The following is a 22199-nucleotide window of genomic DNA, read 5'->3' on the forward strand; positions in this document are numbered from 1 at the left end:
TTAATTGCATGTTCTCATCGCATCCATAAAAAGGGGTAGCGACACACATGTTGAAGAAACCTTAACTCCCTTCACGGATCAATTGATTGTTAACATAGGATCTCATCTTAAGTAATTCTACATGCGCACTTCTCCTTTGGTCACATGGTTAATTTATTAACTCACCATCAAGTTTTCCATGCCTAGTATGAATATGAGCATATGATTCGTCATTCTTAATGGTCAAGAAGTGTGGCAAATGAGCACACGGCTAGGTCATGGTCTTGACTTGTTCTTGACTGGCCTTGGATTCCAAATCATAGAGACTTTCCCATGTCTATTTGAGCTACACGGCTGGACAAGAACTAATGAGTCCCAACGGCCTCACAAAATTTAAACAAACTTAACAACACTCATCAATACATGGCAGACTCATTCCCTCCATCATTTAGTCATGAGAGTTACACTTTAATGGCTTTTTCATTTATGAATTACAAGGCATATTATTTGAAATTCCAATGACTAAAACATGATGGAAATAATTAAATCCAAGTGAAAATGGTGTGCCAAAATATTGCTCATGGCCCCACTTAATTATTGACCCATATAGGCCAAGTTATGGCTGGGCCAAAGTGCCACACCCAATTGGCCAAGTCACGCGCCCAGCGCCAAGGCTTGGTGCGCTAGTGCACCATGATGCACATGGGCCTCAGTCATAATGACTCTGGGCCTAGCACATGTGTCCCATGCCCCAACGCTTGGTGCTGCTCATGTGCCTCGATCATGCCTACTTCCACACCTAGCTTGGTGCATTTATCTCGGTCAGGCCAAGACATGCATGCCTGCCATGCCTAGCTTGGTTCCATGCGTTCAGCGCCATGATCAGCTTTGGCCTTGTGTTCTGGTCATAATTCTTGGCTTGGCTTGGTGTTTGCTTGGCTTGGACAGTTTCTTGGCTAAGGTCAGATTTTTGGCTCATGGCCATCATGAGGCAATTTATGGACTCCTCTCAAGAAAATTAGGTCACCCCCTCTTGGGTCACATCACTTCCTGAGGTAGGATCCTTTTGTGGAATTTTCATATGTATCAATCGTAGTGAGCTACTAAAAAAAGAATGGTCCTCACAATATTAATTTTTGCTACTAGGGCACATATCTTTTCATACTATTGTTACTGTAGCTTGCAACGTTATAAATGGCACGAAATAATACTTACTGGCTGAGTCACGACCAGGTCGCTCTGTTTAAGATGTTTCGTGGCACTGCGTAAAATGTGCAAGTAGACTATCAATCATGTCGTCCACAAGATAAAACAACCTAGATCTCTGTTATTGAAAATTCTTATTGCATTGTAAGAATCAGTCTCGAATACACCCACCACAATATGGTTATCACTGTCAGTTCTCGAAATTCTCACAATATGGCTATCAGTGCAAATTCTCGAAATTCTCGCAATATGGCTACTTGTGCTAATTCTTTTCCTACTATACTAACTATCAGTGTCAATTCTCGAAATTCACACAATTTGGCTACTTATGCCAATTATTCTCCCTCAATATTGACTACAAGTGTTAGTTCTCGAAATCCCCACAATTTGGCTGCATGTCCCAATTCTTAGTACCACAAAAATAAATATGGAGAAGTTTGCCTGAAATGCATCGGCAGAAAATATGAGGGAGAAATAAAATTTTGAATGAAAGCCATTCAACTTGGGGCGAGTTATAATGAGGGGAGAAAGCCTCTATTTATAACATGAGATTTTTTCCATGTTCCTCATTTCTCCAATGTGGGACGTGGGAGTTGTTGTTTTTTTTTCAAAACTCTTCTATGTGGGACTTATGAGTTTTTTAGATTTCACACTCAAAAGTTCCCAATAATGACTTTCAACAAACCAAGTTCCAACAATCCTCCACTTGAAATTAAAAACAATTTCCGATAATTTTTGTGGTTTCAATAAGATTGTGGATAAACAAAGGTGTCATACAATTTGAACCTTGGCATAGTGAGTAAGATCCAGATGTTATTAAAGTGGCTCTTATTCTCGAACTCTATCTCCAATATCAAACCACATAAAACCTTTTCAAAGGTGTATTCTCTAAAGCCCGTGTGTTAAAGGTCATTCACGTCTATCCCAATATAGTTAACGCTCTAGAAATTTATACCCCTAAATTTCATAGGAAGCGGCTCCCACTTCCACATTCACATAGGTGAGTCTATCAATAGTACTCATGTAGCCAGGTACTCCACTCGAATTGGAGTATAGCTCTCATTAAGAGTTTAACTCATCTTTACATATGTTGTAGGAATCATGCATCTCATAATTTTATAGCATATTCATTCTCATATCACTTCACAACTTGCTGTTACCCATTGAACCTATTTCTTGGGATCTCCATTCAGTTAGGTCGGGTTACCATCATGAGTGATTCTCGTTCTTAAGGCAATAGTCTCATAATCTTAGTAGTATTATGAACTTTTTCTCTAGCTAGTCCTTTCGTCAAAGGATCTGCTAAGATATTCTCAGTGCGTACATGATCCACTTTAACAGCTCCTGTAGAGAATAACTCTCTAATGGTGTTGTGCTTATGGCGAATTTGTTGTTTCTTACATAGGGGAATATATAGCGACTGATTGCTTTGGAATCATCTGAAAGAGTGTTCCAATCAACATCGTTGAACCCTTATAGGACAGCTGGGAACCTTTGGTAATATAATCCAAGGTTTATCGTTTTCTTAAGGTATCTCATTACGCTTTCTCTAGCATACCAATGCTCCATACTAGGTCTATTGGTAAACCTGCATCATAGTCCCACAACATAGACAAAGTCGAGTATAGTGCAATCAGTGGCATACCGAAGGCTGCCAATGATGCTCGCATACTCAACTTGTCTTACACCTTCACTAGTGTTCCTAAAAAGTTTTACACTTGAATCATATGGTGTGCTAGCAGGTTTACATTCAAAGTATTTCTTTAAGATCTTTTCCACATAGTGAGATTGATCCAAAGAAATTCATTCTTTTGACCTAGTAATTTTTATACCAAGGATTACACTTGCTTGTCCAAGGTCTTGCATATCATAGTTGTAACACAATAATGATTTGACTTTATTCATAACATGAATGTTGGAACCAAATATGAGTAGGTCGTCTACATAGAGACATATGATAGTACAAATGTCATTTTCTGATTTGTAATCCATGCATTTATCACTTTCAATCACCTTAAACTCATTCGAGACCATTAAGTAGATAAGTTTTCATGCCACTATTTAGGTGCTTGTTGAAGACCATACAACGACTTATGTAACTTGCAAACCTTATTTTCTTGCACATGTATAACAAAACCTTCAAGTTGTTCCATATAGATTTCTTCTTCCAAATCACCATTTAAAAACGTAGTTTTTACATTCATTTGATATACTAATAAATTGTGTATCACAGTGAGCAATATTAATACTCTAATGGATGTTATTCTAGTAACAGGTGAAAAGGTGTCAATGAAATCTACATTCTCCCTTTGCCTGGAACCTTTGGCTACAAGGCAAGCCTTGTATTTATCTATTGTGCCATCAGGTTTCAGTTTCTTTTTCAATACTCATTTACAACCAATAGGTTTACAACCAGGAAGCAAGTCAGCTAAATGTCAGGTCTTCTTAGACTCTAGATAGTTCATCACATTATTTATGGCTTCTTGCCACAAATTAGCATCCAAATAGGTCAAAACTTCTTGGAGAGTTGATGGATTCTCCTCCAATATATAGACCATATAATCATGTTTATACTATCTTGTAGTTCTTGCTCTCTTACTTCTTCTAGGTTCTATTTCAAACCTTTTCTATTTTTTATCATTATCTTTAATAAAAAATATGTGACTAGTTGAAGTGCCCCCACTATTCCTCAATTTAAAAAGGAATTTCTTCTCATTGAAGTCAACATTGATAGACTCAATGACCATTTTTTGCATTAAGGTCATAAAATCTAGACGTATTATTGTTTACAGCATACCCAACGAATACACATTTATAGGCTCTACTTGCAAGTTTAAATCTCTAGGGGCATACCTTCATAAATGATTTCATGAGCAATTCTCTTTGTCTCATTGGACTAAGACTCTACTGATTTATCATCAATCAGATGATACTTGAGGTAACGACTAACATCATACTTTTTAGTTTCAGCTTTCTCAGTACCATATTTCTTTTCAAGTACATACCAAATTAATTTGGCAGACTTGTAAGGACTACAGTAATCACAAAGATCATTAGACAACCCATTTAGAATGAAATTCTTACACAAGTAATTATTTTCATTCTAGATAGCTAGTTTATCATTTTTCTCTTTTTCAGCTTTTTCCAGCAACACTGGGATATCGGTTTTCAGAATGCGTGCAACTTTTCTCATTGTAAGAAAATTTCATCTTATGTTGCTACCGTTTGAAATTTGTCCCATCAAACCAAAATGGTTTGTTCAGGTCAAAACTGTTCGGTCCAGTAATATTATCTAGGAATATCATTACAGTAGAAACGTCTTAAAATTGTTGTGACCGTAGCTTGCAACAATTATAAATGGCACGAAATAATACTTACTGGTTGAGTCACGACTAGGTTGCTCTCTTTCAGACGTTTCATGGCACTGCCCAAAATGTGCAAATAGACTATCAACCACATTGTCCCAAGGATAAAACAACTCAGATCTCTGTTATCGAAAATTCTTACTACATTATAAGAACCAATCTCGAATACACCCACCATAATATGGCTATCACTACCAGTTCTTGAAATTCTCACAATATGGCTACTAGTGCCAATTCTCGAAATTCTCTCAATATGGCTATCCGTGCCAATTCTTTTCCCACTATACTAACTACCAGTGTCAGTTCTCGAAATGCCCATAATTTGGCTACATGTGCCAATTCTTTTCCCTCAATACTAACTACAAGTGTTAGTTCTCGAAATTCCTGCAATTTGGATGTTTGTCCCAATTCTTTGTACCACGGAAAAAATATGGAGAAGTTTGTCGGAAATGCATCGACAGAAAATATGAGGGAGAAAGAAAAAGTTGAATGAAAGTGCATTCAACTTGGGGCGAGTTATAATGAGGGGAGAAAGACTCTATTTATAACATGGGATTTTTTCATGTTCCTCATCTCTCCAATGTGGGACTTGGGAGTTGTTTTTTTTTTAAACTCTTCTATGTGGGACTTGTGAGTTTTTTAGATTTCACACCCAAAAGTTCCCACTAATGGCTTTCAACAAACCAAGTTCTCACTAATGGTTTTCAACAAACCAAGTTCTAACACATAGTCAATCTCATATGTTCTCGGTGTATCCCTTTGCCACTAGTTGTTCTCGGTATATCCAACTGCAACCTAATGTCCTTTCATCATTTCGCTTATCAACAAAATCCTAAGTCATATGTTTTTCTAATGATTTCATCTCTTCATTGGCTTGAATATAGTTTTCATGTTTTAACGCGTCCGTTGTTATGTACGGACTTTAATAGAAGAAATAGCTGAAACAAAACTCTCATGTTGCACATAAAGATTTTTTATAGACATAAGTTGTGATATGCGATTATTAGTACAATATAATTTTCATTTTATCAATTCAATAGATAACTCATTAAGATTAGGCTCATAAGAAATGGGCTCATGATTAGGAAGCACTTACTTCATGCAGAGATGATTGTATTTTTTGTTTCACTAGTTTACTTTTTTGTTCATCTTTTTTCTTGTATGTATCCTCATTATTATGCAGTGGTATTGGTAATGGTCTAGGATCATTGTCATCATTATCTATCATATCATTACCATTATTATGGGACCAGGGAAATACATCAAGGTCTCCCCCCCCCCCCTCGAAGTTAGGGACTAGAATAAAAATTCATTATTTCCTAAAAGGTAATATTCATTGACACATAGACCCAACGAGTATGACGATGATAACACTTACATTTTTGTTTATGTGAGGCATGTCCGGTGAAGATACATCTAATAGCCCAAGAATCTAACTTACTCTTATGAGATCCATGAACATGGACAAATATGAGATTGTAACCTATTGATTAAATAAGCAAATATGAGATTGTAACCTATTGATTAAACAAGTAGTAGTCAAGACAACTTATCCCCATTAAGACTTAAGAACACACATTTAAAAGAGTAATGCTCTAATGATTTCAAGAAGATGAGATTTTTTCCATTCAACCACTACATTATGTTTTGGGATGTCAACACATATTAAACCCATGAACACTAAAGAGATGGTGCCCAAGACACTTGTGTAGCAATGTGCTAATTGAAAAATTGGCTAAAAAATATATTGAGTCGAGTCTTTGCAAGCATGTATAAAGAGTGTTGTATCCACAAGGACTTGTGTGATATTATGTCATTCCACTTTTCTATTATGTTAAGTAAAATTTGTTTGGTTAATTTGTTGTGTTTCCAATCTTGTAAAAACTAAGTCAATAAATTTGAAATTTAATATGATAAAAAGTGTTTGGATTAGACTTTATTATTTACATATCTATATCCACGTAATCCAACATATAAAATATAACTAAACAATGATTCTTTCAATCATTAACATCCTAATGAGTAGATAGACAACTAATTTCCCGAACCATTAATTCCTTAAATGATTAATAAAACAATTTATTATAAGCTTGGATGTTAAAAATGGCTTATCAATACAACTTTGTTATAGAAGTTATACTCACGAGGTGACATATTTTAGATAAGTTAGAAAATATGGTTTTCACCATACATTCAAAACCTATAGAACATATTAAATATTTATGTTGAATCCCAACAAAAAAGAGGTTTAGCTACTCAATTCTATAATACCTAGAAAAAAGGACCAAAAAAGATGAATAACTTCCATAGAAGGGAAATAGACTTCTCAAGGTTGCTATACTCATTATGCAAATCTCCCTCTCTTGACTGAACACTCAAAATCATCCTAAAGACCTAGAAAATGATAAAATGTTGTGAATCTTTTGGTTCCCCATAACATTATTCCTAAAAATAAATGTCTTTTGCCTTTACATTGTTGTAGAATTGAGTAATCTAGCTCAGAATGATGCTTCTCCTTGAGAAACGACCTTTGAATAAGCTTCTCTCATTGAGTGAGACTTTCTTATCATGATGAATGATGCAAAGCTTGTTGAGCAAGTCATGAATCCAAAACTCTTAGCTTCATTCTCGCTTAGCGAGGGTGTACTCATTGAGCGATACCTTCTTTCTCGCTAAGCAAAATGGTTTTCCTATTTTTCATGATCTTTACACCTTTTTCCAGCTAAATGATCTACAATTGATATATTCATTTTTAAGACTTTGCTATTTGCATGCTAAGATAGTGTGTACATAATTATGCATTCAAATTGTATAAGTGTGAGCAATTTGAGTTAAAAAGTGCAACAAAATATTGTATAACATAGGTAAAATGAGCATTATCTTGAGAAGAATTTCAAGATTTTGAATCTGCTTAATGATTAGAAGTAAGTACAATTTTTAGGGTATTACACTTGCTTTTTTCATGTAGGAGACAATATAATTCATCTTGTTCTTTAGGAATTCTAATCGTCTTCCACATGGCAAGATCCTAAAAAAACAATGTAAAAGGAAAAATATTATTGTACAATTTAGATCTTTAGTTAGTTTGTAGATGGACAAAAGGTTGTTAGAAAGCTTTGGGATCCATTCGCAACAGTGATATGATGTGTGTCATGTAAAGTATAATATGATGATAGATATGAAAAGTGAAGTGTGATCCGAAGCACCGGAGTCAATAATCCACCTATCATCTTTACTCGATGCATTAAGAGATCAAAGGTAGATTTCTTATCAGCCATCATTATAGAGCAAGTCTCATAAGGCTTACTCAATGAGTCCATAAGAGCTCATAGACATTCCATAACAACTTTGATAAGGATAGGGACATTTTCTTCTGCCAGAGGTACAGGTGGGTCATCACCCACACTTTCCAAGTCAGAAACCATGTGATTTTTCCACCTCTAGGAAACACCTTTGGACCCGCCCATTCGCCCAAGGATTTTATCCCTTCCATGAATTTTGAAGCAAGCTTCTAAAGTGTGGTCAGACTTCCTACAAAATATTTTTATGCATAATACGTATTAGGAAACCCAAGAGTTTAATGCAGATCATGGCTAGACGTTAGATAGAATTTTAGAATTCCAAATGCCAATGAGAGGTTATGTCTATAGTTAATTCACTGATAAATTGGGATAGTAGTTTATATCATTGTTGTGGCCTGTGAATAAGGATTTATTTAAGAGAAAGGAAACAACAGATTAGAAGAGATTTAACAGCACACACTACAATTATCAATTAGGGTGATGATCCTAGCACAAACCTTATCTTGGATAACACCTAAATCCTTTGGTGATGGATTTTACTGAATTGTTCAGATGATTGTTTGAGCAGTATCATTTTCTTGTTTGTAAGATAATTGTTTAGCAAATATCGTTCTCATAGAAAGGTTCTTTTAGATCAACCACAATCTTGAGGGAGCACATATGATGTCCCACTGTTTTGTGTCACTCCATGTGCCAAGAGGCTATGAGGCATAGATACGAATACGTGTATCGGATACGATATGTTTCCAATATGTCGATACGCATTTTTTCTAAAATATAGGATACGATGCGTTCAAGGATATGTATATAAGATAGTAAAAAATACGTAAAATTATAACTGTAAATCAAAATATCCAAAGTAGAAAATATAATGAAAATTGCAAATCATTTCCCTCCAAAATTACAAATATCAAGACTAGAAAATATAGAAAGAATAAATCTTAAAATTGCTTATTGTCTAGCCCTAAAAACAGAAATAATATCAATTTCATCTTCTCTTTGACCATCATCTATAAAGAGGACATCTTCTACTTCTGGTTCATCAAGAGATAGTGTTGCCACTTGAAAACGTTTCAGATACATAACTTATCTATCCTAGTTTTTTGTTTAAAACGTGTCAGAAACGTATCTTAATATTTATTTTATTTTTTATTTTTAGATACTCTACGGATATGTATCCATGATGAATCAGAGTATATTCGTATCGGATACGTGTAGACACTGATACGTAAATGAGTTTCACGTATCTGTGCTTTAGAGCCATGAGGTATGATTGGCCAGAAAAATATTTAATAATTTTAATTTTAATTTAAATAATTTTTTTTAACCAATAAAAGATAATGGTACAAACAGTGAGACAACAAATGTGCTCCCTAATCTTGAATACCTCCTTAACATAAAACAACTTAGGCCAACTTAGCATTTGCATATACCTAAACATATATGTTCTTCCAAAAGTGTGTCAATTCCATGTTTTTATTTTTATGATTGGTTGAAAAGAATGTATTTAAATTAAAAGTTTAAAAACTAAATATTATTCTAATCAATCACAACTGATAGTATACGAAGTGACACAAGACAACATCTATAATATAGGTGTGTAAGTACTATGTATGATACATTAAAATGAGGAAGGGGATGAAATAACAATAGTTGATACAATTTGTTAGTAAATCATATTGATAAATCATAAATGTGAATTCATTTGGAGTGCTTACATTGACCTTATTTATAGAGTGATTTAATTTGTATAAAAATTTATATATAGTTACGGATAGAGTATTAGAACGGAGTAAAACCATTAGATAATGAACTATTGGTTCTAAGCCATCTATGGCGATGAATCAACAAATTCGAAATGTTTTTCTTGCGTATTTTTGATAAACCAGCGTTTGTCTATATGGTGAGTTGCGCATTTGTCTATGATGAAAATTGTTGTTTATGTAGTTTGCAACAATTCTAAATGGTATGAAAGAACAATTATTGACTGACTCACAACTAGATCGTTCTCTTTAAGACGTTTCGTGGCACTGTCCAAAATATACAAAGAGACTATCAATCACGTCGTCCCTAGGATAAAATGACCCAATTCTTTATTTTTGAATTCATACTGCAATGTAAGAACTGATCTCGAATATGGCTACCAATGTCAATTCTTAAAATACTCATATTATAGCTACTCATGCTAATACTACTTTCCCATAATATGACTATTAGTGTCCGTTCTCGAAATTCTCACAATTTAGCTACTTGTGCCAACTATAGTACCACAGAAAGAAAGAAAGAAAGAGAAGTTGGTCGGAAATTTTTAAGCATATATAAGGAGGGAGAAAAAAAGTCGAGGAATTGCCCTAAACTGAGACGAGAAAATATGAAGGGAATATGCCTTTAATTATAGTCTGATGCCTCCAACGGTCAAATTGATCTAATGGCCCAGATGCAAGATTGTGTCCCAAACGACCATATGATCTGATAGTTAAGAGGAGTCAAACAGTCACATGATCTGGTTCACCTCCACCTTGATTGGTTCTTCCTCCCCCTCCAACTGTGTGCTAACTCTGTTAGACGCGTGTCATACGTGTGTTGACTTGACCAGTCACACGTGTGTTGACTTGGTCAGACACACGTCAAAAAAGAGAGAAAAATTGTTTTAAAAAATTATTCAGCCCTAGCTCTTAGGGAGCACTTAAGGTTTATAAAGTCTTTCAAAATCTCTCCTCCATCTTATGTGAGACTTAAGATTTTTTTTTCATTTAGTACCTCAAAAGTCTCCATTAAAGAGCCACTACTCTGGCCTTTGTGGTGACAGCCCCATTTCACAAGCACCCATGCCCATTTATTCGGGAAAGAGATCCTCTCCAGTACTGGAGAGTCCAGTGCTGGATAGGATGATGATATGTGGCAAAAAAATCTTTTCAACAGTCATGATCTCATATTATTTTTGAATAAAAAATAAATAAATAAAGTTTAAAAAAATCTCAGCCACATGTTCTAGTAATGACCTCTCCATTACTGGAGAGGAGTTCAACTCATTTATCCGAGTCCCACCTTTCTGTTCACAGCCTAAAGATACATTCCAAACATCATTTTCATCTTTCATCAATAAAATTAGACAAACATTTGGAAATCAATCATGCAAAAACCTTTATTTTCTTTAGTGACATGAATATAACTTCTAATTTATTTTTATTAAAGAAGTATAACAAGATTGTTATATGGCCAAAGTATAAAAATATTTAAGAGGAGGGTACTAAGTCGGGATATGTATATATTTCAGAACTCTGATCATGTTATATGGCCACAATAATACTCAAGTATCAAAACTTCATAGGATTAAGAATATACATAGAGAATAAAGCTACCATGGTACATTCTACACATTTTACATATTTAACACACTTTATACATTTAACACATGTTGAATTGTTTTTCAATATGTGTTTATTAATTTGTTAGCTGGTTAGTTTACACTATAAATAAGGTTTTTCATGTCTTGATCAATTCAATGAGAAATATTCATAATATTTGTTTTACGCTTTTGCAATATTTTTACAATATGGTATCAGAGTCATATCCTCATATGGTTTTTATCACCGCTACGCATTCTCTAAAATAATTATTATTTTTCTCTTCCAAGATTCAACAATGAATCACCGTCAACAATTCAACATGAACAAGGGAAGTTTGTGAAGAGATAAGACGTTTCTGGAAGAAAAGCAAGAAGGAGCAACCAAGTTACTCTTTTATTGCTTCGTGACAAATGCCACATTCTTGTTCAGAAGTAGCATTATTATTGGTAGTTCTACCTCTTGATGATGCAGTTTCAGAATATGCCACAAGAACAACTCATTCCTCAAAAAGAAAGATAGAAAGAAAAAGATGCAGCAATATCAGTCCAAAGAGAAGTCATGGAAAGAATCACAAACACCATCAACAACAACAAGATCAACAACAACAAGACCAACAACAACAAGATCAACAACAACAAGATCAAGATCAATAAGATCAACAAACAAGATCAAGTGATTGAGAAAATTCAATCACGTTAGGATCGAAATTCCGATTTATTATATTGTCATGATATCAAATTGAATTATCAAGTTGGAGTCATTGTCATTTACCCTTCAACTTGAGGGGGGCTATTGGAGAACAAAACTATCATGACACATTTTACATATTTTACTTTACACATTTTACACATTTAATGTTGAATTGGTTTTCAACATGTGTTTATTAATTTGTTAGCTAGTTGGTTAGCTAGCTAATTAGTTTACACTGTAAATAAGATTTTTCATGTCTTCATCAAATTAATGAGAAATATGTATAATATTCATTTTACATTTTCGCAATATTTTTATAATAATTGATAGATAATTTTGGATGGAGTAGTTGAGCCTACTATTCATCATAAATAGATTGAAGGATAAGCCATCGTGTGCTGTAAACAATACTTTTTATTAGTTTTTCTTCTTCGTAATTCTGAAGGGAATGAACAAAGAAACGACACAGACGATGCATGATGAAATTAGGATGCTGGAGAAACTGACAATGTTTCCCGAACATGCAACACGAAGTAAATATCCATTAAGACATGGTACCATATAGATGCAAAATTCAATAAATTAATAACCCTTGAAAGACGGAGCATTCTTCCACAAATAAATGCCCTCGTGTTTGTTCTATATCATGAGCCTGTTAGCTAACTTTAAACCAGACTTTTTTTTGTAAATAGACCCGTCATCTAAAAACTATTTAGTTTAAGATATGAGACTTCGGCTAAAAAAATGACCTAATAAATCGGTCTTTAATTATGTTATACATTAATTTATTAGTTATATAAGGTAAGAGGATAACAAAAATATAAAAAAACTATGATCCTATTTTAATATAACTAATATTATATATGAATTTTTTAATGTCAAAATATACAAAAATATAATTTAATTGTCGGCGTTAGATAAACCTATTCAAAATAAAAAATGGTATATTATCCAGTTAAATTCTCCTACAAATCTTTCCACTTACAAAAAAAGTAATATATATCACAAAATGATATATTATTTATTAATAATTAGTTTACAAGTGATATATGTGACTTTGTAAGATAATTTACTAGGTGAGATGTCATTACTCTTTAAAATTAGCCTTCTTAATCTAAACAACTATATATTATTGAGTATAAATTTATACATTGGTAGTGTAAAGATTTATACATATGCATTCAATTAGTTATCATTCATTTGAATTCTTTTTTTTGAAAAGTCAATTATAATTAAATATCATTAGTAGATAATACAGAATAACAGTGTATAAAAGTCATACATTTTTTTCTCTATATTATTATGCTTGTTCTTTTTAAGATAGTCTATGTTTTCACCTCTAATTGTCATCGGTCTTCTATTCTCAGGATAAATATCACTATCTAACGGATGAAGAAAATAAATTACAATTTGCTTAATTTTAATATGAAGTTATTTTCTTGACAAATAAAAGTAAGTATTAGTCAAATTAATTACATCATAATAATAGTACAGTTGATATTATGTCAGAAATTTGTTATACATCCATTGCCACTAGAGAATTATGAGCTACTTTTAGTTCATTGTATGTAGCATTGATATTTTTAAATGACGGACATGTCAACTTCTGATTTTTTTTTATTAGTATTTCAATTTCTAGAGATTCCTTGTCAGTTTTAATTATTTATTATATACATATTGGTTAACTATTTTATGAATTGTTTTTAATACTATTATACTACCGACCTCGATAATGTGTTATTATACTTTTATAAATTGCTACTTGGGAATTGCGTGGGACTCGTTAGCATGTTCCATGTTGATCTTTTTTTATGTTTTAAGGTTAAAAAAAATGAGGGTCCATAATTTATAAAAAAAAACAATTATCCAAAACCAGAAAATCTTTAATATATAAAAAATCATAAAATACAATTAAAATAACAAATTAAAACAGCCCAATTTTTCTGAGCCGAGGGCCATCGCATTAATACCCACTCACAGGCCTGGGCTTGCTTGTCAGTCCATAAGTAGTATTGACAGTCACGTGTTTTTTATTCTAGAGTTATACTCTGGTTTGATCTCCTATTTTATATTGTAGTATTTTCAGATATTCTTGTAAATATTTTTAATATTTTCTGGAAAATTGCACAAAAACTGGAAATTTTATGGTTTTTGCAATTAGCTATAATGAAAAACACTTTTCATCTTAATTATCTCATGAAATTTTGGCTTATGCATAAAGATAAAGTTAAATTACTAATAATGAAAAATCTCACCACATACATTACGTTTTAATCTCCACTGTCAAATCATTATTACTATTATTTTATTTGTTTGAAATCTTCTTCTTGTTTTCTTCTGTTGAATCCTATAACAATCTCACAATGACCATGGATCTTCTTCTTGTTTTGCAACAGACATGAACTGCTACTAATGACCATGGATCACACTGCTCATTATCGAGCACCACTGCTTACTACTTCAACCTTTTATGGAGTTGCCTAGTATGGTTAATATTCAGTGATGAGTCAAGTTCAAATTGGAAATTATGAGAATATGGAGCTTAGATCAACAAAGACAACATAATCCCCCACCACGCACCATCCTCCTCTGCCTCAACCATTTTTGACCCATCATATTCATTTTTTAGGAACTCATACCATGATATTGATAACAATAACAACATGCATGTTTGGTGCTCGATAATGAGGTTTAACAATTTTGTGTTTATGATTGAGCATTAATGACTACTATTATATATACTATAGAATAATGGTTTGTGTTTATGATTGTTGTAATCATAAGGTTTACGTAACACATATATAACTCTCTACTCCAACATTTACATCAGTACAAACTCATAACTTATATTATTGTTTTCTAGAAAAAAGACTTATTTATTAGTCGATCATTTGCACAATAATGTCTACCATTATAACAATGCATCAAGACTACCACAATCAAAATACAAATTCGTTGACAAAAGGAAGATAAATAATTTTAAACTTAAAACTGGAAAGGAGACAATACAATAATATACATATATAAAAAAATAAAAAATAAAAAGTAATTATCTAATGGTTGAGATTTAGAAAAGAGATGAATGTAATTTTCATTATTAATAATTTAATATTATCTTTATGTATTGACCAATTTTATAAACGGTTAAACTTTAAAGGTTAATTAGGAATAATAAAAATAATTCTTTGCAAAAGTCAAAAGAAATTTCTATTTTTTCAAAGAGTATATTATTTATGCAGTACGAGTGTAAATTTCTATAAACAATCATTACATCATTCATTTATATTACTTATATTCAAGAGTAAATGATAATTAAATATAAATAATAAATGATGCAATGATAATAAGATATTGATATAGTGATATTAAGAATCTCTAGTATGGTATAAAGTTAAAAATCAATATTTGATTCGTGAAAACTATGAATAAGTTCTTGCTCCTCACCTTAACACGATTTTTGATGAAGAAACCAAGATAAGAAAAAGAAGAAAATTAAGAAGACTATAAAGACATGGAAGATTCAAGTTTCAATTTTTTTATAGATTAAAGTCTTTAATAGGTACTTTTATCATTATGCTCATTTTATATATTAGTAGCAATGCTCGAAGAAAACAAAATTATTTTCAAAAGAATTGAATAAGTCTTGATAAAATGTCAATAATGTTAAGTAATGAGTTACTTGACCTAAATAACATGTAACAGATTACCTGAACTGTATGGCAGTTGTTAACAGGTTACTAGAACTACGTAGCATGTTACCCGTTTAAGAAAATAGTTACAAACCATAACTAACACTGAGTAATTGATTAATGGCTTCTATTAATCAATTACCACTTTGGACACAAACTTTTGGCAAACGATTATGCAACACTCTATGTAACGTCTGCAATTTTCTATTCTTTTAATAAGTGACTGAAAAATCCCGATTTACTTTTATAGATTTATCTAAAAATAAATATGATTTTTTTTAGATTAGCCATAGATCTTTTAATATTTATTTAATATGTTTATGATATTTATTCTATTTGAAAAACAAGTTATTTTATTGGTTATCTCACGTCAAAGTGAACATATATCATCTGATAACGAGTTTGTTTGTAATTTATGTTAGAAAATTTATTTTATCATTATATTGAATTATTCATAATATTAGAAATACCTATATGATAAATTTCATTAAATATATTTGGAGTATTTATATTTTTATAATAATTTACTAAGTAATATCTCCTATATTATTTATTATAACACTGTCTTTCTTGTAACTTTTGATTAAATTTGTTATGGTTATCATAATGCTTATGATAACATAATTAAGAAAGATCATATCATCATCTTTATCTTTTCTATCCTTTAAATCATTTTATCCCTAACTATACACCATCACTTTATCTTATATATATAACATATATTTATAGATTAATGTTAACACATAGATATATTACTTAATTAATATTACAAGGTGAACATGTTAGTAGTATTATAATAATTATATGATTGTATATAAATATTGAAATAACATTCTTCCCTATTTCATCTCCTTAATCCACGTTTTCTATATCTATACTACTTATAAAGGAAAAACCCAAAATAACCATCCCCATAGTGTAATCTGTGGTTCTCCCTATTTTTCCCTCACTATTTTCTAATTTTTACAAAAAAAATCATATATAACTCAATGTTCCTCTCCACATGATATATGTTCATATTATTTGCTTAATTATTTCTTATTCGTACATTATACTATCAGTTTTTAATGTAGAACATGAATGTTCAATTTAAACAAATAAATTCAAGTATAGATTACAAATTTTTAACACAAAATATTATATTTGACATTTATGACATACAAACTATACATTCTAAATGATAGGAAAATGGATTGACAGACGCGATAGTGGCTGTCAACATGTTAGTTATTATATAATCTACATATAATTTGTTTATTATATATATAATCTTTTGGTTTCCATATCTTAGTTTGTGCTGGAAACCCTAATCCAATATCTCTTAGCCATAAAATCTTCTTTGCCATTTTCATATCCTACACCTAGTGGGAAAGAGAAACAATTACTCTCTCCAACAATTCCTAATAGCAACAAAAAAGATAAAGAAGGAGCATAACAAGGTAATTAAGTTCTCTTTCATTCTTTCTTTCCTTCAATTCAATGACCGAAGCTTACTATTATATGAAAACCTTTGATGTTACCTTCTCCATCCACATGCCACATCATCAATTTCTTAAACACAAGTCAAGTTCTTGCCTTTCCTTTAAGATTTATTATGTATTTCCTTGTGTTTCAGTTTATATTATATTTTGTTTACATTATCAATTTATTTTATTTTATCACAAATAGGCATGGTGAAGGCAATTGAAAAAGAAACCAGAACACATATTTTACTTCTATTAGATCTTCATTATTTATTTAATTAGAAAACATAGGTTCAAAAATGTTTTTCTCTGGGGTAAACTTGATGATATGAACACTAGTCTAGTATCAACTATGGAAAAGAGGTTTTGTGAATATCTTATAAAACACAAATATATTTTATTAAAGTTATAACATTTATGTATGTATGGGTCCTCTGCGTATTTTTTCATCAATAGGAAGTTAATTATTTGGAACTTTTCTTTAATAATGTGTAGTTTATTATTTGATTGTTAGCAAAGCCATCTTCCTTTGTTGTCTATAACAAAAACGGTGGCCAACTAAATTGAATTATATGCATACCGTGTAAACTAAGATACTTAGTGTAGTATATAATGTTATTATTACTATTAATTCAAGTCCTCCCTTAGTTAAATATTTTTCTTACTTTAATATTAGTTTTAAAGCAACAAGTTTTTATATAAGGATAACCTTGTTGTAGGTCTTTTTGATATGTGCTTAACTCTTTCCCTTGTTTAAATTGATTGTTATTTTATTATTTGATTAAGTGATGATTCTTTAGTCAAGTGGATGTTAGTGGTGACACTCATGATGGTGCAACAAGTTAAAGTTATGAGATAAAGTGACTAAGGTGAGGGAGAAGACCATTGTTGTTATAGAGTATTTCATTGAAGTTTTTCCTCTCCGATTCCCTCAAAAGTCGGAGAGTCTTGTAGACTAGGAACTCTCATGAAAACTTGTTTTCCATGTAAAAGTCCTTAACCTTTTTTCATGACAATGTATAGAGTCTTAGATATTTGATTGTGCTAGAAATGTATGTGTATGAATTTGTTTTTAGTGTGATATAATACAAGGTACTTGCTTATGATATTACATCATCATGAAAGGTTGTGAAATAATTATGTTTGTATGCATGTGAGTATTGTGATAAATTGATAATTGTTTTATCTGCTAAATGTTTGTGTCAATATTGTAATTTAGAAATATCTAATTGCAATGGGTATATTGTTGTTGATTGTTACATTGTTGCAATGATATGGCAAATATATATATAAGTTGATTGTCGTATTGATATGAAAAATGCACACGTTGATTGTTGTATTAATATTAAAAAAAATATAAATTAATTGTTATATTGATTTAAAAAATATTATAAGCGATTATTGTATTTAATGCGAAATACGTATGTTAGTTGTTATATTGATTTGGAAAATACATAAATTTGAAATTGGGGCTTTGTCCAATTGTATTTGATCACTAAATTAGTATCTTGAGTTCGTCTGTTGGACTTGGCATGACAGAAATGTATTAGGGCTGAGATGACTAACTTAGGTAATATTTATGGCAATAAAACTTATGAAAATCTTGATTAAAATATTTAATGGGCTAACTTTGGTTAGTGTACATGCATTGCATTCTTCTAATTGTAGTTGGCGAAAATGGAAAGATATGATGATAGAAATATCTTTGGGATTTGGATAGGGGCGGCAATGACGGTGATTCGTCAAGAAGCCTTGAGAGATTGCTTAGGTGAGACAGTCTAGTGAGGGTCTGGTCTTATAAGTCATATGATTAGGATAGTCCTACATGCAAACTAAGTGATCTCTGACACCCCCTTACACATTTCAGGATTGGTAGAGAGGAATCCTAAAATGGACTGGGCTTACCATGTAAGCACCTTTGATAGAGGTAATTAAAAACATGGATATTGTTATTTGTCGTTGTTAAGAACATTTGTACTCCTGGTTGCTTTCCCACTTGGATCCTGGCCTGCGGGTATTATAATTTTGGTGGTGATTGGTTGGTGAATTATATATTGCATTGCATGAAAGATATATTAATTGTGGATGTGAATATTCTTTTATATAAGACACTAACTTCATGCACCATTTGCATATGTTCGACATTGTTTGATTATGGTGTTGTTATAGGGTGCCCCACTTTAATGTTATTTCTCTATGTAATTCCACGTTGTAGTCGTCGAAGTTGGTTCTTACTCCCTTGTCTTTGTCTTTTCTTTGTCTTTTCTTTTGTCTATACTATGTGTATTGTAACACCCCGAAAATTACTCCATAAATATAATGCCAAAAAATGGGTAAAATTTTTTTTGAATAATGTAACGTAAACTTATCATCTTTATATTCGTTTCTTTTTCTGGACATCACTTTAAGTAACATACATTAAAGAAAATCAAAAATCGTTACCTAATGGTAACAAAAAATAACACAATATAACTTTGAATAATACTTCATTTAATAACGGAAAATTTCTGTACGAAATACAAGGCGGAAGAAATATTCGCTCAAACTGAAATTATACAAAAGGTCGAGACATCCAGCACATCAAAAAGTACCCTACACTGATCTAAGTCGCAAGGGTTTGTGTAGGTGTACCGATCTCCCACAATCCTCCATGCCCCGTCCAGGGACATCGAGAAGCGGTAACTCCGAATCCTCGGAGAACGATCCATCTGAACAAAACGCGATCTGAAGACAAACATAAAGAAGAGGGAGTAAGACATCTAATGAATATTACTCAATGACGGTGTGGAATTACACGGAATATCACATCCAGACAGACACGCATAATAAACACAATATATATATCACATATAAAAATGCACAATGATGAATGATGTTATAATATCAGATTATGAGAATCAAAGTCCACAATCTCAATGTATGAATGTTATGCTTGTTTCATCCATCTTTTCACCCATATCCTCCCAATATACTATTCGGAAATAACCAAGAGTACAGGTCCCATAACAAGCCGATTTAAACGCACCAAAATTATTCCTCGCAAGGATATATGATCGATTTGTTCTGAAGAACTGTCCATTTCAGGATAGTGTCGTATCACACACTTTATGGGCATCCCTATCATTGATCCTGATTGCAAAGAGGGGTTGTCAGCGATCGTCTAGTTTGCACTGTGAGAACTGTCCGATCCAACGGAATACCTCATCCAGGAATACAAGGAACTTGTCTCACCTAGACTCACCCTCAAGACTTTAGTGACGAACCACCGCTGTCGTCGTCCCTCTCAACATCTCGGGGCTCGTTCGTCTCCCTTAAATTTCCTCTCCACTACTTCATTATCCATAATGAGTATGCACACTAATCGAGGTTAGTCGATTAAATCTTTTAATCACTATTTTATATGATCGGCCCAATCTAAGACATCTCCTAGAGGAATGCTTATTGTGGGACCCGATCATACGTCAACACGTAAATAGAGGAATAACATCCCTACCACTATGAACCATCGCTGAATATCAAAGACGACCACATGGCCAAGTCTCTTACGATCAGACGACCTTGCTGTATGGTATCATGTAATCCTTTTTGGTCATCGCCCTAATCACGAAATCACGGTCGGAAACCTTGCCCTAAATAAGGCGCTAGAACAAATATACTCATATAAGTTTATCAATTTTGGGCACTTGACTCAACCATCTGAGTCACAGTCTTTCCCAAGTGTAAAGACACTTCACACCCAAGCTAGGGCTATTGCCTAAGCAGCAAACAATCACAATCAGTCAAAAATATTGTTTGTTCAAGCGACCAATTCATCAAAACATACTCAATTTCTGCATAGTTCTCGCTCGAGTGAGGGGACTATCGCTCAAGCTAAAAATCCACCAAAAACTGGTCAAAATACATGTCTGGACTTGCCCATGCAAGGTACGGTCGCCCGGGCACCAAAAACGCCCAAACCAGGCTGTTTGACCCTCGCCTAGGCGAGAAACGCTCACCCAAGCGAGGCTGGCTCGCCCAGGCAACGGGTTGATCGCCCAAGCGCTATTTAGAATCATTCTTCTCTGTTTCTCCCTCGCCCGGGCGAGGTAGTCAGTTACAAGGACCATTTTCCTCGCCCTTTTGGGCTACCAGATCGAAACTCTCCATTGTTTTCGATCCCAATGCACTTTAGTTTCTCGAGTGGTGTTCCTTCATGGATAGCCACAACAATACTTGATATTTTAAGCTATCCTAATCATACAACTTAAGAAAGTATCCGTACAAAATCCAGGCACGCAAAATAATTAATTAAGTACGGGTTTTCTTAATACACAAATATAACTCCAAACTTTTGAGCTAGTTTAGGAGATCCGGGTGTCATATTCGGACACCACTATGTCACGATCTATTCTCCCTCACCTAAGATTGACGCTCTTGATTTCCTTTACGAGAGAGTGAGTTGGTTGTCCGACTTTGAAAGCTTCGAAACTAAACACACGAAAATAGTTTAGTGATTCACAAATTAGATTTTTACATGATAACCCTAAGGTAAAAAAATTGTTTTAACTTATTTATGAACTCATACACTTTTATCCATCCGATCCAAGATTCATATTTTTGAACCATCATTTATCTTCGAAAGTCTTGTTCCCAATTTTCAACATTTTCAAGGTAAGATTTTCATAAAGTTTATACTTTTATCTCAACCTAAATTTATACTTTCATGAAGACTTTTTAAGCTATACTTCACCATTTCAAGGTAAGTTTCTTAATCAAAGTCCACACTTTTTAAATCAATATCTTCTAAGTTGATCTTACCACTTTAAAGTAAGTCATCTTAAGTAGATTCCATATTTTATACAACAGTTTCTCATGGTCATTTCAACACATTCTTGTTAGTGTTGATCTCATACTTAAACAACCTTTTAACTCAAAATTTCTTAAGCTACACTTTTTCACAACAACTCATCCACAAACATTTTGGATTTCAAAGTTAGAAACTAAACGTTTCCTAAACACATATAGGTCATGATTTAGACCTAATGCTAAGGAAAGTTTTGATCTTTCAACTTATCATTAAACACTTTAAAGGTTCCTTTGATAACAAAATCATCCCCTTTGAAACACAACCAAACCTCATCATTGAAAATATACTATTCTAAACTTGTCCAAGGCC

At 32.6% G+C, this 22199-nt stretch overlaps 1 long non-coding RNA gene across 1 annotated transcript in view; it reads left to right on the forward strand.

The window, feature by feature from the left end:
* The window catches only part of LOC109361463, a 23398-nt gene continuing 19635 nt past the window's right edge, over positions 18437-22199 (forward strand). The window contains exon 1 of the long non-coding RNA XR_002109297.1: positions 18437-18447. This is a non-coding gene — a long non-coding RNA (uncharacterized LOC109361463). The remainder of the gene's footprint in view (positions 18448-22199) is intronic.

Source organism: Lupinus angustifolius, chromosome LG12 (genome assembly GCF_001865875.1).
Source record: "Lupinus angustifolius cultivar Tanjil chromosome LG12, LupAngTanjil_v1.0, whole genome shotgun sequence".
In the NCBI taxonomy this organism is placed as follows: Eukaryota; Viridiplantae; Streptophyta; class Magnoliopsida; order Fabales; family Fabaceae; genus Lupinus; species Lupinus angustifolius.